The following is an 18,456-nucleotide window of genomic DNA, read 5'->3' as shown; positions in this document are numbered from 1 at the left end:
GGTTTTTGTAGGACGTCCTCTGGTTATAAATCCCTGAGCTGAAAGAAATGGGAGAAACTGGAGAAGCAGAAATTAACAACGATCTCTACAGCTCGCTGAGGTGTGCTCTGTTGTTCCTCTAGGGCGAGAAGCTACCTCCGTTCATTTCTGAATGTGTTTTACTTGTGCCTGAACATTAAGTGCTTAATAAATGTTTGAATATAGGCTGAATGGAGACTTTACCTTGTTGAAAGATGAACTGAAGCGCATTAAAGATTCTGGGAACTATTTCTTAAGTAGACATACTGTAAAACAATTCTCCTTGAGCGTTCATTTAAAACCTTTTATTTATGTGTATCTAATTTACTTGTTCTTAACTATTAGATTTAGATTTGCTTTTGGAAATTTCATGAAACATTAAACAACTAATCATTTTAAGTTATGTTTCTTGCTGACAAATTCTGCACCTGAGGGAAGGAGCTTCTTTGACTTCGTAAACCGAGGTAGAATTAAAAATACTCTTGTTTAATGCTAATAGCTTCAAAGATTGACCTGTTCTAATTAAGTAAACAAACTTAAATTAGGTTTTATTGTGAAGATTATCCTAGGTCATACGAACTTGAAAAACTGGTTAGCTAGTTTCTATATTTCTGTGAGTATACTTTATTTACTGTTTGCCTTTAACCCAATTAAAATAGAGCTCTTTAGAAATAGTGCCAATACTACTGGGAAGCTTAAAAAATCATACAACTATAACACACATAGATACTATAAACGTACAGACAGATGCAAACAGTTTTTATAGCTTTTGTTTTAAAATTTTAGCCATGAGACAGGTATAATAATGCAAAACCCACTAGCTTATAAAAGATCATTGTGTTTCTGGCAGATGGAACAAGTTAAGGTTACCTCTTCAGATCAGTTCAATTCAGTTCAGTTGCTCAGTCATGTCCAACTCATTGCGACCCCATGAACCACAGCACTCCAGGCCTCCCTGTCCATCAGCAACTCCCAGAATCCACCCAGACCCATGTCCATTGAGTTGGTTATGCCATCCAGCCATCTCATCCTCTGTTGTCCCCTTCTCCTCCGGCCTTCAATTTTTCCCAACATCAGGGTCTTTTCAAATGAGTCAGCTCTTTGTATCAGGTAGCCAAAGCATTGGAGTTTCAGCTTCAACATCAGTCCTTCCAGTGAACACCCAGGACTGATCTTTAGGATGGACTGGTTGGATCTCCTTGCAGTTCAAGGACTCCCAAGAGTCTTCTCGAACACCACAGTTCAAAAGCGTCATTTTTTTGGCGCTCAGCTTTCTTTATAGTCCAACTCTCACATCCATACGTGACCACTAGAAAAACCATAGCCTTGACTAGACAGACCTTTGTTGGCAAAGTAATGCCTCTCTGCTTTTTAATATGCTGTCTAGGTTGGTCATAACTTTCCTTCCAAGGAGTAAGTGTCTTAATTTCTTGGCTGCAATCACCATCTGCAGTGATTTTGGAGCCCAGAAAAATAAAGAAAGCCACTGTTTCCCCATCTATTTGCCATGATGGGACCGAATGCCATGATCTTAGTTTTCTAGCTTTTTGCTAACATTTATGAAAGAGACTCTTCATAGGCCTAGATCGCAAAATAGCCTTTTCTCTCCCTGTCTCTCTCTCCTTCTGATAAGAATTACCTTGGTTTCTAGAGAAGACCATGTAGAACAGTTACATCTCAAAAGACAGTGAAAGAGTGCAAGTTCCACCAAGAAGGACTCCTGTTTGTAAGTCCAAATAATTTAAAAAATCTGAAAGCATTTTGAGATGAATTGGGGAGGTTTGGGAATTGGTTAAAAAAAGAAAAAGGAAAAAAAGCAAAGGATTGAGTGTGCTGTGAATTGTTTCTAGAGCCGCATTTCTGTTCTTGTAAAGACTCTATTTGTAATACAAGTAAAATGTTTTTAATTCCTCAAATAATTGGACTGCAACCTGAATATTAAGAGACTGACCCACCCATCCAACCACTTATCCTCAATTTGTTTCTCTATGCCCGGGAGAAGATCTTCTACTAAGGTAAATATCAGATTTCATTGTTTCAGATTTAGAGTTCTGTGTCTTCAGAGTGTTTTAGTATTTCCTTCCACAAAGGCTTCATAATGTGTTTCTTTCCTTCTGGGTACAGTTCTATTTTTAGTTTAGAGGTCCAAACCTAAAAAAATATAGATCTCAGCCTCTAAAAATCAACTTTCAATTTGGCCAACTTCTGACAATAGAGCTACTTTAATATAAGTTTTAAAAAATCCTCTCAAATACTTTGTCAGGTTTCAGCTGGGACAGACAGTAAATATTCCTGACTGTATTAAACAACCCTGTGGATGCAAAGACTTCTCTTGTGGCTCAGCTGATAAAGAATCTGCCCGCAATGCGGGAGACCTGGGTTCGATCCCTGGTTTGGGAAGATCTCCTGGAGAAGGGAAAGGCTAACCCACTCCAGTATTCTTGCCTGGAGAATTCCATGGACTGTATAGTCCATGGGGTTGCAAAGAGTCAGACACGACTAAGCAACTTTCACTGGATGCAAGGGGCATTCCCTCAGGAAGGACAGAAGATCCTACTCCCCCAAGATCTGGCACCACCTGCAGGACAGACAAAGGAAAGACTCGGAGTTCTCCTGAGATCTGGCAGTCTCAGTGGGCTGCAACCCACGTGTCTTCCAGGCTGTGTGCGCAGACTTCCAACCCGAGAACTGTCAGGCTAAGTTCTCAGTTCCCAAACGAGACAGACCAGCAGGCAGAGCTGTCCCTGGGAGAGAGTCAGCACCAGTGAGCATCTGAAAATCTAAGTCACGAGTCACAACCCGAAGATCTAATTCTCACAAATGTTTTTTTCCTGCCAAGGTGGATTTGGAAACTGTTCCTTCCTCTTGGGCAAGCCCCACAGTAGAGATCTGGGAGAGCTGACTTTAGCAAAACCCCCACCCTTTGCTGGCTTCGCCAGTTTCCCCAGGATCCCGGCTGCAGGCCCTGGAGCAGGTGGGGTGTCCCAGTGGGTCTCATCCAGGTCCCCAGAGACCATAGAGGAGGAAAGATAATGTTCCCTCTGCCCCTTCTGGTGAGTCTTGACTGAGACCCCTTCTCTCTAGGGCACCTCCTGAGTGGAGGTGAAAAGCCCTCCACTGTGGCCTCTCTAGTTCAGGTTACCTTTGTGAGTTGAGCCTGCCTGTTCAGCCTAATAACAAAACTTGATTCACCTGCGGTGCCAGGCAGAGCCGGGTCCAGCTCACGGCAGTCCGCGCCCACCCCAGACCCAGTCTGGCTTCTGTGCGAGACCCAGCTGGACTCAGCCAGTTTCAGGACCCAGCACAGACAAAGGAATGCTCAGTTGAAGTCTGAAAGCTTAGACGAGGTTCCGGGGGGACTCACCCACGACCTCCAGAGCCAGCAAGAAACCGTGAGCTTGAGGGCTCAGCAGGTACCTGCGTTTGCTTGCTCTTTGCCATTGCGTGTGTGGGGTGGGGGTTTATTTCACTCTGTCTTCTGACGCTGGCACTGTTAAAGGATAAACTGAGTCACATTCATTTATTTTAGCAAAAATCAGTTTGAATCAGGAAGTAGCCAATCTAGAAAGTAGGAGCTCGAAGGAGCTGTACAAAATGAGAGACTTTCACAGGCAGAAGGGAATGCAAACAAGGTGGTTACACCAGCACCTCCCCCCCCACCCCCCAAAAAAAGGCAGATTGGTTGGTTCAAGATTACTTTCCTTTAGGGCAGCAGGGACCATTTTTGTGCAAGACAATCTTTCCACAGACTGGGGGTGGGGGTGATTTCGGGATGACTCAAGTGCATTATATTTACTGTGCAGTTTATTTCTAATCTAATGCCACCGCTGATCTGGCAGGAGATACCAGTCGGCGACTCACAGCTTGGAGACCCCTGCTTTAGGGGAGGACAGAGGGCTTCACGAGCAGATTACCTAACTAGTGCTGATCAGATGGTTCCTGACTGACTGGGTTCCCTTTCCATTTCTGGAAGAACCAGAACTATTCTTGTCAGTCTTAGTTTGATGATGTGAAGCTTAGTGATTCCATTTTGGGGGCTGTCCTCTTGTTTTCAACCACATGCATGGCTTGTTTGTTTAGCTCAGTTGTCTGGGGAGATGGCAGAGTATGAGACTCCAGGGGGCTGGAATGCCTGTCTGATTGTGAAGGGAAACCATGTCACCAAATGATATAGAGGAGTGTCTATAAATCTGTGCAGACTTTTAAAATATTAACTTGGTAAGAGTTGTAAGGTTTACAGAAACTTCATGGCTCTTACTGCGAGGAATTTAAGTATAGTTTAAACAGCCTAAGATAGCCTGGAAGAATTATCCTAAGATAAAGAAATGCTATTAAAAAGTTAGGTGTAATTGAAGAGAAGTGTTACAAATTTCTGCTCAGGGTTTTTGGAGGAGGAATGAGTCATTTGTGCTGGGGTAATCAGGGTAAATTAATGCCATCTGCAATTTAGAAGAGGCGAAACAGGTTGAGAAAGCAAGGAAAACGTGCACTGTCTTTTCAATTAGCTTTGGTTAGCACCTGCATTGAGCCTTAGTGTTCTTGATACACCCTTGGGGGCCAGGCCAAGCCTTCAGGAAAATACAAAGTTGCATGATGCGGTCCGTGAGAAAACTGGTCTCTGCCCACTGCCCTGTATAGCTATCTCTAGTTCTTCTGTCTAAAAGAACTGGACTTCGTTGTGCCTGTGCAGTCGCTTCAGTCATGTCCAGCTCTTTGTGACCCCATGGACTGTAGCCCACCAGTCCCCTCTGTCCATGGAATTCTCCAGTCAAGAATACTAGAGTGGGTTGCCATTTCCTCCAGGGAATCTTCCTGACCCAGGAATCAAACCCACATCTCCCTAGGTAATATGATAAATCAAGACAGTTATATGTTATTTTTATTTAAATTTAGAATGCATTACACAATTTTCTTTGGTCAAAAGCTTGCTTTCCTAAATGGAACTTACTGTGACTAGCAATACTGTGGGAGAGTTCTCAAGTTCTGGATTTTAAAACATTGTTGTTTAGTTGATCAGTTGTGTCTGACTTTTGCAACACCCATGGACCCTACTAGGCTCCTCTGTCTATAGGATTTCCCTGGGAAGAATACTGGAGTGGGTTGCCATTTTCTTCCTTCAGGGGTATTTTTCAGACCCAGGGATCGAACCCTCATCTCCTGCATTGACAGGCAGATTCTTTACCACTGAGCAACCAGGGAAGCCCCTTTTAAAACGTGGGGCAACAACCTATCAGCATGATTAATTCACGTAATATTCCCTTGGCACACTTTTCATCTGTCAGATGGAGAAAAAAGAGTGTTTATCTTAGAAAGTTTAGGGACTACGTTAGATGTGAGAGAATGGTAAAGTACTATGAGAATTCAGTCGTTTAATTGGCATTTGCCAAGCAATTGATGTCAGCGAGGAGGCAGCCCAGAAATACACAAAGCAGCAAAAAGAAATTTCGCCATTCAGAATTTTCTATAGGACTAATAAAGAGTTGGCTGGATACCTATAAGGCATTTTGTAAAGTAAGCAGTTTGATTTTCTCGACTGTCTTAAATGAGAATTAAAAAGAATGTTTTCCATTCTCTAAAATTTGGTTTAAATGCTTAAAAAGATGGTCCATGTCTTTTGTGAGGGTTGTGAGATTTCTGGAATGTTTTAAAAGCAGCATCCTCCAGCCTTCCCAAATGGAAACTTAAGCGTTGTTACTAATAGAGCCTTCCTGTGTTGGGTGAGGAGGGGCGCAGGTGGCTGTAGGCTCCCCTCTTTTCCTCTAAACTTCATGGCTTTCAACTTATCAGTCTCAGAAGGATGAAGAGTTGAGTCTCTCCTGATAGCATTTGAAGCTGTGGTTCCACAGAGGATTTAACGCTGTAGTTGCAGGGAGTCTGGGTATTTCAAATCTGAGGCTTAAAAAACTAAGCCATCCCCTCCGGCTTTTGCACTGATGCTGTGAAATCCATTTGAGAAACATGCTCGTGTTTTGCTACTCGTTCAAAGCTGTAAGCGTGACTTGGCATTGAAATAATAATTTATTTTTTCAAAAGCTCCCCACTGAACTACTACCTGGGTTATCTAAATACAGTTTACTTATTTGATTGGCATATGCTCCTGTCAGTTTTGCAGACCGTAAGTAATGATGGTTGCTAATGTTAGAACATTGTGGTACCGCGTTTCTCATTTCTGTCCAATTTGACACTCATCCTCGGACACTTGATGGTTCTACCTGATTGAATATTCTAGATGTAATTAGAGTCATTATATAGAAATGTGTTATCTTATTATTTTCTAAATGAGAAAACAAAGAATTCTTCCTTTTTGAAATATTTTTTCTGGTTCACGCCCTTGAACCCATTTGTCAAATCATAGGAGATTCAAATCCCAAACATTTTTTAAAAAACTTTTTGACCTTTAAAAATCATCTTGGTGACTTACAGGACCAAGATTGTGTAGTAGAAGATGTCCCTATTAAATGATTTCAAGGTAAGTTATATGAATGTGCTACAATAAAGTTATAATAAGGATATAGATGACTCGGTGGAATCTACTTTTATGACAGTTGTTTACAATGTTGTGATGTCTTCATGAGTGTGATTCTTTACAGTAATAAAGGAGGGCGCAGCAGAGCAAGCTTCTCGGTATCTTCCTATCAGTTTAAACTCACCTGACACCACTGACTGGTGTCACAGCTGGTTTTAATGAAGAAATTTGACAGTAAAAGCAAAATCATAAAAAAAAAACTCAGTGATTCACAGGATTATGCTCACCATTTAAAATAATGCTCATCTAATGATCATGATTTAAGTGGAAAAATATTCTAATATGAACAAATGTGTCCAAATAGTCTGTTCTTTCCCAGTGGTTCATATAAACTTTGAAAAGGAAGGTTATTATACATGTGACTTAGTGTTCATTTTTTAGAAACACATATGTGGTCAACAATCTGTCAGTTATCGCTACTGTAACCCTTATTGAAGATAAGGCATTAACATTTTGGTACATATCTGTTTGGTGAAAAATCTTGACAGCACACACATTGGTGTATAACCTACCTTTTAAAGATATCTTTAGCCTCTTTGCATGTCACTAATATTCTTTACACCATTTTAGTCTTTATTGTGAAATATAATGCAAATATAGAAAAGAACATAAAGCAAAAAGATACAAAGAATTTTGCATAAAATGAACACCCATGTAATCACCACCCATGTCAACAAACAGAATATTTTGAGCACCCCAGAAAACCCTTAACCATTCATACAACATAATTTTTACTGGAGGTATGACATTCATTTCTGTCTAAACAGAAATTTACTGTTTTCTACTGCCTTTTACTATTTGGCCAAGAAGTTTGTTCAGGATCTTTCTACATACAAAAACCCTGAACAAACTTTTTGGCCAACCTAATAGGTGAGAGTGAAAGTCACTCAGCTGTGTCTGACTCTTTGTGATTCCATGGATTACAGTCCATAGAATTCTCCAGGATGGAATACTGGAGTCTCTAGCCATTGCCTTCTCCAGGGGGTCTTCCCAGCCCAGGGATCGAACCCAGGTCTCCCACATTGCGGGCAGATTCTTTACCAGCTGAGCCACCAGGGAAGCCCAAGAATACTGGAGTGGGTAGACAATCCCTTCTCTAGCGGGTCTTCCCGAGCCAGGAATCGAACTGGGGTCTCCTGCATTGCAGGTGGATTCTTTACCAACTGAGCTATCAGGGAAGCTCAACCTAATAGGTGTTTGTATATAAATCATTCTTCAGGATTATCCTGTCAGGTAGTACATTGAATTTATATGATAGACTGTAGCAGCTAAGATAGTATCATGCTAGCTCATGGGTGAAGGTTAACACCAGGAATTCAGGGCCCTTGCATGGCTCAGGTGGGTGGGCAGCATCTATTATTAATGGGTTTCTGAAGAGTCAGGACAGATTTAGAGTTTAGGCTCCTCTCCAAATTCAGGGCAGATTCAGAGAGTCAGGTGGCTAGAGGAAATGAGCTCTCATTCTGAGGAAAGGGTTTTTCTACTCACCTACCATCTTTATCATTTTCTTATCTCTCATCACCATCTTACGGAGCTGTGAACTGGATAATTTTGATTACATCCCAAGGCCCTGATGGCATTCAGGAGTTTAGGCAGACTTAACAGTAAACATTTAGGTCACACATCTTTAAACTGTTTGAATTTCACAGGTTTAGGATTATGATGAGTGTGATTTTGAAATTTTGTATTGGCTTTAAGTGCTCTCAGTATCAAATAACAGAAAAAAAGCAAAAGGAATTTACTTTGTTGCACAAAACAAGAAATAAAAAGGTGCTGGCCTTGGCTCAGTAGCTGGAAAATGGTAAAGCATCTGCTTATATTGTGGGAGATCTGGGTTCGATTCCTGGGTGGGAAAGATACTCTGGAGAAGGTAATGGCAACCCACTCCGGTACTCTTGCCTGGAAAATCCCATGGGTGGAGGAGCCTGGTGAACTACAGTCCATGGGGTCGCAAAGAGTTGGACATGACTGAGTGACTTCACTTTCACTTTACTTATCTTACATTCACAAGAGAGCTACTATTGCTCCAGATATTGCATCTGCATTCAAACAATGGGATGGAAGAAAGATCTGGTGGTATTAGGCACACTGTCTTTGCCTTTGTATCAGGAAAGCAAAAGCATTCCCAGACGCACCCAGAAGAAAACCACTTCATTATCATTGCTCAGAGTGGTGTCACTTGGCCTTTTCAGTAAAAACCTTCATTCCATACTCACAACATTTTCTTTTTCTTTCCTTCTTTTTAAGGAAGGGTCTGGATGCCATTTCTGTGTCAGTGTAGTACATAATAGGAAGAACACGTACAGGAAGAGGTCAGATACTGAGGGGACCTTGAGAACTTAAGACTTTTGTAAGTTTCTTAAGTCTTTTTGAAAGATTTTGGACTTCATCAGTAAACTTGGAGTCTGAGCCCGTCTTATTTAGATCTCAGGGATCAGAAGAACCTGATTCAAAATCAGAATGACGACTCTGGTGCTCAGGTTGAAAGGAACAGGGCCATTCTCCCTCTGCGATAGAAAGATGATTATTTTTTTTTTTTTTTTAAATTTTTATTAGTTGGAGGCTAATTACTTTACATCATTACAGTAGTTTTTGTTATACATTGATATGAATTAGCCATGGATTTACATGTATTCCCCATCCCAGTCCCCCCTCCCACCTCCCTCTCCACCCGATCCCTCTGGGTCTTCCCAGTACACCAGGCCCGAGCACTTGTCTCATGTACCCAACCTGAGCTGGTTATCCGTTTCACCCTAGATAATACACATGTTTCAATGCTGTTCTCCTGAAACATCCCACCCTCGCCTTCTCCCAGAGTCCACAAGTCTGTTCCATACATCTGAGTCTCTTTTTCTGTTTTGCATATAGAGTTATCGTTACCATCTTTCTAAAGTCCATATATATGTGTTAGTATACTGTAATGGTCTTTATCTTTCTGGCTTACTTCGCTCTGTATAATGGGCTCCAGTTTCATCCATCTCATTAGAAGTGATTCAAATGAATTCTTTTTAATGGCTGAGTAATATTCCATGGTGTATATGTACCACAGCTTCCTCATCCATTCGTCTGCTGATGGGCATCTGGGTTGCTTCCATGTCCTGGCTATTATAAACAGTGCTGCGATGAACATTGGGGTGCATGTGTCTCTTTCAGATCTGGTTTCCTTGGTGTGTATGCCCAGAAGTGGGATTGCTGGGTCATATGGCAGTTCTATTTCCAGCTTTTTAAGAAATCTCCACACTGTTTTCCATAGTGGCTGTACTAATTTGCATTCCCACCAACAGTGTAAGAGGGTTCCCTTTTCTCCACACCCTCTCCAGCATTTATTGCTTGTAGACTTTTGGATAGCATTTTTGAGAATAAGAGATTAAAGGAAAACAGGGGACTTTGTACCTGATGATCTTCTCTGGGAGTCATAAAAATCACCTGCCAAGATTATAGCGAGTTTGAAATGGTGACTAGAAACTGGTGAGGGATTTTAGAAGATTCATTATTTCAAGTATTCATAAAGGTGGGCGGTAACTGAACAGGACAGATGGTAGAGCAGGAAGGCAGATCCCCACTTGACATCAAGTTGCCTGGTGTTGCCGAATCCTAAATAATCACCGTCTTTGCTTTTCTCCAGTATCATTTTAAATGACCTGACTTACAATGTAAAAAGTGAGAATCATCCTGTACTCGGTTGACGGGAAATGTGTTGGTATTGCTGATAACGGCGACATCCAGACTGAATGCTGTGCGTGTGTGTGTTTAATGAAGAGTCAACAGACCGGGTGAAGAGAGAGCTGGAGAGCGGGGAGGCTGTGATAAACAGCAACAGCCCTCTTCACGTATGAGGACTGCTGCATCCTAGGCTTCAGAGGCCACCCTCAAATTGAGGAGGAGGCATCTTGCCGTGTGGGCTGGACTTCGCCTTAGAAACCGCAGGAGCCATTTGCTTTTCTTCATCCCTGACCTCTTCTCTCTCTCTGGGCCTCCCTCCTCCACCTTCTTCCCGCCCTCCCTTCCTTCCTTCATTCCTTCCCTCCGTCTTCTCTCCTGTTCCTCTCTTCTCCTTCCCTTCTTATCTAAAGTATTTATTGGTTGCTCATTATGTGTCAGGGATATTTTTATGTGGTGTAGATACAGCGGTGACCAAATCAGAGAAATTCCTACCCTGATGGAACTGCTCTAAACCTCTGACATACGTGGGATATTAGGGAGCCCGCGAGGAAGGTGAGGCGGCGGGATGGGGCTGCCTGCAGCGGACGCTTCTGGTGCCAGTGATGGGAGGTGGCGAGATACTCGCTGGGTTTTAAAGGAAAGGCCTGTAGACTCGTCGATGGCTAGGACGCTGGGTGTAAGAGAACAAGGTGTAGGTGACAACTCGGGACAATGTGAGCAGACACAGCTCAGGACGAGACGTGGGACAAAGACTATATTTTCGGCTTTGGGAACGGAGTGACCTTGGCGTCGATTTCAGCAGCGTCCTGCTCGGCCAGGGTTTCTGCGTCTTAGGAGGGCAGAGACTGCGTTTCCTGCAGTGGCCTCGGCGGGGCGCTCACAGGAGCGCTCACCAGGCTTCAGGGCGGCGCTTCCTCCAGGCCCTTTGTTCAGGCGACTCGCCTGCGGACTGCGGCGCCTTTTCTCAGAGGGGAGTCCGCTCGGAAAGGCAGGGAGCGGCTCCCTCCTGTTGTGACTCCTCCTCGCGTCGAGGCCAGTAGTGAGCCCTTGGTCTTTCCGTCTGGGCTCTGTGTGATAAGTCAGGCAGGATGACCCCGAGCGGACTCCCCGTGACGTCTGGGGCCGAAGCTGCCCGCAGGGACGGCTCGCCACCCTGCCCTGCGCCCTGCGCTCCTGACCCGGGGAGCAGGCCGGTCCTGGGTCTGGCGGGGAGAAGACCGTCTGCTTGGTGGGGAAGGGCTGTCCTCTGACTCTACCTTGTTCTTTTCTGAACATGCTCATCAGACCTCGGTTTGTCCCGCCTGCATTCTGTCTTGCAGTTTACTCAGAACCCTGTCCCAGGAAAGGCGTCCTGAGGGTGGAGGCCCCTGGGGAGACACAGCAGCAGCGTTGGTCACATCGCCTTCCATTTTCCACAGCGATTTACAGACAGTCGCACGCACATTAGCTCATCCATGGCTCCCATTGGGCAGGTGGCGGGATTGGAGTTTTTAGCAGGTCATTGACACAACCAAACTCACTGTTACTAAGAATAGCAGCAAGATGCTATATCTAGGTCTCCTCACTACTAAACATAATGTTTTTTCCCCTTATATCCACGATGACTTTGGACATATATTAAGGGTGAGTTTCCTTTGAGACCTTGGGGGTAATGTGCACATTCATCAAAGTCTGAGCAGAGCATGGGGAACCTCTGTAAAAAGCATGAAAATAGAAAACTCACCACTATTCATTTTATTAGTCAAAACCCTGTACATTGTGTTCATCCATCTCTCATTTGAAATATGTCAAATTTTTCATTCAGGCCTGAAATGTATCCAAATATATTTTTCTTTGAGAGTTGCCTTTCATAGTTTTTTTTTTTTTTAAGTGCTGAATTTTGGTATGAATTTTGTTATGTTTTTTGATTGGGTGGTATTTGTGACTCTATTGGGAAATGAATAATAGCGTCCCCAAACTGTTGAAGAATTTCTATAGCAGCTGCTTTCTCCTGAGTACCTCTGAATTCCACCGTCTGGGCAGAATGCAATATCTATTAATTATCACAAATTCTTAAAAGTCTCCAGCTTCAAAATGGAAACTATGTTGCACTTATTTTTATGGGAAAGAAAATCTATTGTGGTGTGTGCCCAGGAGAGTCATGATGGCAGATAAAGCACGATGTGAATGACACTGGATGTGTTCCACGTGGCAGTAACTCTTATCTGCAGCCAAGATCATCAGCACAAACAGGAGGAATGTGGGAATCAGCCATCGAGGCCGTGCGTTTACTTCTAAGAGCAACTGTGCAATCTCCTTTCCAAGACCTGAGCCACCCAAGCACATTTTTCTGCATTACATAACACTATCATTTAAATGCTGTCATTCCAACGTGAAGACCAGCTGTGCACATCAGGGCCCAGCTGCTGGGCCGAGGTACCGATGAGCCATCTGGTGCATGGTTCTGGGTGGTTAAATTCCAGCCGGGCATTTCACTCCATGTCCAGCTGTGATAAAGTCAATTGAAGACTGCATATTATTCCTCAGAAATCACTCCTCAGGGACATTCCTCAGCAATAAATTTCCGCCAGAGGTGTCATTGATTGGTTCTATACTTTCAATGACAGCATTTGCCAAATATAAAACCAAACAAAATTGTTCGGTCATTTTGTCTTCTTTGTGTGAAACAAAATAGCTAAAGAGAATGAAGTTTTTCGGTCCTTCTGCAGATTATTTTTGTACAAGGGCAACCTGCAGTATAGCTGCCTGGCTTCCCTCATCACTCTGAGAGGAAAAGTCAGGTGCTTCATAAAGACTCAGACAGCAAAGGCGGTAATTAGCCTGATTTCCAGAATCATTCTGTCCACAGGTATGTGAGACAGCAGACTCGCCTCTCCCTCAATACCAAATGTTTTCAAGGGAAGGATCTGAAAATGCTGCCTTAACTTTTTACACATGTGATTAATCGTGGCGTCCTCAGGAAGAAAAAGACCTTGAAAAATTAGACTTGACGTTTCAGCATTTTCAGTCATTTCTGTCGTGTAACTGAAACCATGCACCTCAGATTCGGACTTGAACCCACCATCTTTTCACTGAGATCACACACCTCGTCTCAGGACTTAGTGAGGCTCAAGTGCTTGATGTCTCATTACAAAAAAAAAAAAAAAAAATTCAGTGAGAGACAAAGTGATAAGAAAGAAGTGGACTTTTATTTAGAGAGAAACACACTCCACAGAGTGCTGACCACCTAAGGAGGTGAGAGTGACCCCAGGGTGTGAGGTGGTCAGTTTTTATCGGGATAGATCATTTTGTAAGCTAATGCGTGGAGGAGTAGTCCAGCTATCTTGGGGAAGGGGCAGGGATCTCCCAGAATTGGCCCACAGCCCACTTTTTGGCCTGGGAGCTGTCCTGGAGACCATGGGTGTGGCATTTAGTGTACTGAAGTGTTAGGAGAGAAGGCTGAGGCTCAAGTTCTAGCAGAAATCAACTTGGATCTGTTTGGTTCCAGTCGGTTTATGTCAGGTCCTCAGGCTGTGTCATTCTTTCAGAGGTTGTGCCCTGCACCCTTCCTTCCTATTTCATAAGGATATGGAACTATGGACTTAATCTTTATTACGTTTTAACGTCTTCAAATGAGCTGACTTTTCCTATAACTTATGACAACGTTTCACTTAGTGAATGCTCTATATGCAATTTTATCTTAAGCAAACAGCCCTGGGATATATTAATTACTGAGAATAGAGTTATGCTATATATTAGTGTATGTTAGTTGTCAAGTACGCAGACTGAGATTGAAATAAAAAAGTTTTCTTTTTCCTTAAAATTAATTTACTTTGTTCTGTGATTTCTGATTGGAAAAGCTAACCTTTTACCCCTAGCTGGAACCTTCTTTTGGGAGCTACAATTGTTAATTTAAACACACAAAAAGTGAATATATGTGCAGAGAAATTTTTCAGTAAAGACACTTCTTTATTATCTTTTCAGAGTGTTTAGAGAAACTCTTGTATGGGGATTATATGAGTAACCAAAACACAGATAAGCACAGTAATGTGAACTTCCGAGGCATGTGTGTGTATTAGGGTTCCTCAGAGAAGCAGAGTCAATAGCATCTATATAAATAGGTAGATATAAGAGGAGATTAATTTATTAGAGAAATTGTCTCATGAGGCTGTGGGGGCTGAGAAGTCCCACAATCTCTTGTTTGAAAGCTGGAGAATGGGACAGGCAGTGGTGTAATTCAGTCTGAATCTGAAGGTGTGAAACCCAGGCACTCTGAGGTCAGAGGCAGGAGAAGTTGGGCATCCCAGCTGAAGAAGAAGAGAATTTGCTCTCCCCCCGCCTTTGTGTTCCACCTGGACCTTCAAGGGATGGGACAGTACCACCCACAGAGGTGAGGGTCTCCTGAATCAAATGCAGGTCCGTTCCACACATAACAGCACACTAGGTCCAGAAGTGATGTTTTACCAGCATCTGGACATCCCCGAGAACAGTCAAGGTGACACAGAGAATTCACCACCACAGAGTACATTCAAGTTGGGTGGTTTGTTTGCCTTTCGATTCTAAATGCAGAAGTTCTTAAGGAACACTTTCACTTTTATTACTGTGGGTTTAAGTTCAAGGTTTGTTTCTCAGACTCTGAGAGGTCTAAAATAAACCAGTGAGTGTATTATGTCAATTTATAGTCTCTTTGAGCCTGTTTGAAAGAGAATTTAAACAGAAAAGATTTTTAGAGTTGATACCAGGGTTATATATGCATTGTGTAATTTCTCCAAAATATATATTTTAGAACCCCACTAATACTTTGAATACAAAATATAGAAGTCCACCCTGTATACTTTATAGGTACCTGTATTCTACACCGGAATCCCAGGACCTACTGGAACTTATAGCCAAAGTTGGAGTAACTCCACAGAGCATGAAGGGGCAGGCCTTGAGGTCATAGAAATCATGAGACAAAACTAAGAAACAGCAAGGAAAAACAAAAGAAGTTAACAAAATTTTTAAGTTTACAAAGATTTGAAACATGCACTGCACCTCTTATTTTCAGATTTAAACTTTGGACTGTTGTTAAATTTTAGACTAATTCACTTTTTGTTCTTTTCTTTTTGAATACCTTAAAAGTTTTATTACATGCTTTTGTACCTCAAAGTGTAGATGAGCAAAAAACAGAAAATTACTGCTATTTGGTGTTAGAGGTTCCATTATTTGACTTAAAAAATTGATTTTGCCAAAGTCACCATACTGCCCATCTGTGGTGGCAAGTATCCTTTCTTTATAACAAGCAGATGACAGACAGGTGGGAAGAGTGTAGGGGAAATTCACTTTAAGTGACTTTGACTCTTTACCTTATGTGAATTATTTCTTTTGAAAATGAGAGATAGGTAGGCATCTCCTAATCAGATGCAGAACTCCATCACCAACTCACTCAAACTCATGTCCATCAAGATGGTGATGCCATCAAACCATCTCATCCTCTGTCATCCCCTTATTCTCCTGCCTTCGATCTTTCCCAACAACCGGGTCTTTTCCAATGAGTCAGTTCCTCCCATCAGGTGGCCAAAGTATTGGAGTTTCAACTTCAGCATCGGTCCTTCCAATGAATATTCAGGACTGATTTCCTTTAGAATGGACTGGTTGGATCTCCTTGCAGTCCAAGGGACTCTCAAGAGTCTTCTCCAACACCACAGTTCAAAAGCACCAATTCTTTGGCACTCAGCTTCCTTTATAGTCCAACTCTCAAATCCATGCATGATTACTGAAAAATACCATAGCTTTGACTAGACAGACTTTTGTTGGCAAAGTAATGTCTCTGATTTTAAGTATGTTGTCTAGGTTTGTCATAGCTTTTCTTCCAAGGAGCAAGCTTCTTTTAAATTCATGGCTGCAGTCACCATCTGCAGTGATTTTAGAGCCCTCCAAAATAAAGTCTCTTACTGTTTCCATTGTTTCCCCATCTATTTGACATGAAGTGATGGGACCAGATGCCATGATCTTAGTTTTCTGAATGTTGTGTTTTAAGCTGACTTTTCCACTCTCCTCTTTCACTTTCATCAAGAGGCTCTTTAGTTGTTCACTTTCTGCCATTAGGGTGGTGTCATCTGCATATCTGAGGTTATTGATATTTCTCCTGGCACTCTTGACTCCAGCTTTGGAATGGAAGCCTGGCATTTTCCATGATGTACTTTGCATATAAGTTAAATAAACAGAGTGACAATATACAGCCTTGACATACTCCTTTCCCAATTTGTAACCAATCTGTTGTTCCATGTCCAGTTCTAACTGTTGCTTCTTGACATGGATACAGATTTCTCAGGAGGCAGGTCAGGTGGTCTGATATTTCCATCTCTTTAAGAATTTTCCATAGTTTGTTGTGATCCACACAGTCAAAGGTTTGTCATAGTCAATAAAGCAGAAGTAGATGTTTTTCTGGAACTTTTGTGCTTTTTCAATGATCCAGCAGATGTTGGCAATTTTATCTCTGGTTCCTCTGCCTTTTCTAAATTCAGCTTGAACATTTAGAAGTTCACGATTCACATACTATTAAAGGCTGGCTTGGAAAATTTTGAACATTACTAGTGTGTGAGATGAGTGCAATTGTGCAGTAGTTTGAGCATTCTTTGGCATTGCCTTTCTTTGGGATTGGAATGAAAACTGAACTTTTCCAGTCCTGTGGCCACTGCTGAGTTTTCCAAATTTGCTGACATATTGAGTGCAGCACTTTCATAGCATCATCTTTTAGGATTTGAAATGCTCAATTGGAATTTCATCACCTCCACTAGCTTTGTTCCAAATGATGCTTCCTAAGGCCCACTTGACTTGACATTTCATGATATCTGGCTCTAGGTGAGTGATCACACCATCATGGTTATCTGGGTTGTGAAAAGCTTTTTTGTATAGTTCTTCTGTGTATACTTGCCACCTCTTCTTAATATCTTCTGCTTTTGTTAGGTCCATACCATTTCCGTCCTTAATTGTGCCCATCTTTGCATGAAATATTCCCTTGGTATCTCTAATTTTCTTGATGAAATCTCTAGCCTTTTCCATTCTATTGTTTTCCTCTATTTCTTTGCATTGATCACTTAGGAATCCTTACTTATCTCTCCTGGCTATTCTTTGGAACTCTGCATTCAAATGAGTGCATTTTCCTTTTCTCCTTTGCCTGTTGCTTCTCTTCTTTTCTCAGATATTTGCAAGGCCTCCTCAGACAACCATTTTGCCTTTTTACATTTCTTTTTCTTGCAGATAGTCTTGATCACTGTCTCCTGTACAATGTCATGAACCTCCGTCCATAGTTCTTCAGGCACTCTGTCTATCAGATCTAATCCCTTGAATCTACTTGTCACTTCCACTGTATAATTATGAGGGATTTGATTTTGGTTGTACCTGAATGGTCTAGTGAGTTTCCCTACTTTCTTCAAATTAAGTCTGAATTTGGCAATAAGGAGCTCATGATCTGAGCCATAGTCAGCTCCCAGTCTTGTTTTTGCTGACCATATAGAGCTTCTTCATTTTTGGCTGCAGAGAATATAATCAGTCTGATTTCAGTGTTGACCATCTGGTGATGTCCATGTGTAGAGTCTTCTCTTGTGTTGTTGGAAGAGGGTGATTGCTATGACCAGTGCCTTCTCTTGGCAAAACTCTATCAGCCTTTGCCCTGCTTCATTCTGTACTCCAAGGCCAAATTTGCCTGTTACTCCAGGTATTTCTTGATTTCCTACTTTTGCATTCCAGTCCCCTATAATGAAAAGGATGTATTTTTTGAGTGTTAGTTCCAGAAGGTCTTGTAGGTCTTCAGAGAACCTTTCAACTTCAGCTTCTTCAGCATTACTGGTTGGGGCACAGAGTTGGATTACCCTCATATTGAATGGTTTGCTTTGGAAACTAACAGATCATTCTGTCGTTTTTGAGATTGCATCCAAGTACTGCATTTCAGACTCTTTTGTTAACTGTGATGGCTACTCCATTTCTTCTAAGGGATTCCTGCCCACAGTAGTAGATATAATGGTCATCTGAGTTAAATTCATACATTCCAGTCCATCTTAGTTCACTGATTCCTAGAATGTCAATGTTCACTCTTGCCATCTCCTGTTTGACCACTTCCAATTTGCCTTGATTCATGGACCCAACATTCCAGGTTCCTATGCAATATTGCTCTTTATAGCATCAGACCTTGCTTCTATCCCCCAGTCCCATCCACAACTGGGTGTTGTTTTTGCTTTGGCTCCATCCCTTCATTCTTTCTGGAGTTATTTCTCCACTGATATCCAGTA

The 18,456-nt window shown here is 42.1% G+C and overlaps 1 long non-coding RNA gene across 1 annotated transcript in view; it reads left to right on the top strand.

Moving 5' to 3' along the window:
- Nucleotides 1-3,238: 3,238 nt before the first annotated feature.
- The window catches only part of LOC139032614 (uncharacterized), a 611,315-nt gene continuing 596,097 nt past the window's right edge, over nt 3,239-18,456 (top strand). The window contains exon 1 of the long non-coding RNA XR_011485178.1: nt 3,239-3,431. This is a non-coding gene — a long non-coding RNA (uncharacterized lncRNA). The remainder of the gene's footprint in view (nt 3,432-18,456) is intronic.

This window comes from Odocoileus virginianus, chromosome 32 (genome assembly GCF_023699985.2).
Source record: "Odocoileus virginianus isolate 20LAN1187 ecotype Illinois chromosome 32, Ovbor_1.2, whole genome shotgun sequence".
NCBI lineage: Eukaryota > Metazoa > Chordata > Mammalia > Artiodactyla > Cervidae > Odocoileus > Odocoileus virginianus.
This window is presented reverse-complemented; position numbering and strand designations above follow the sequence as displayed.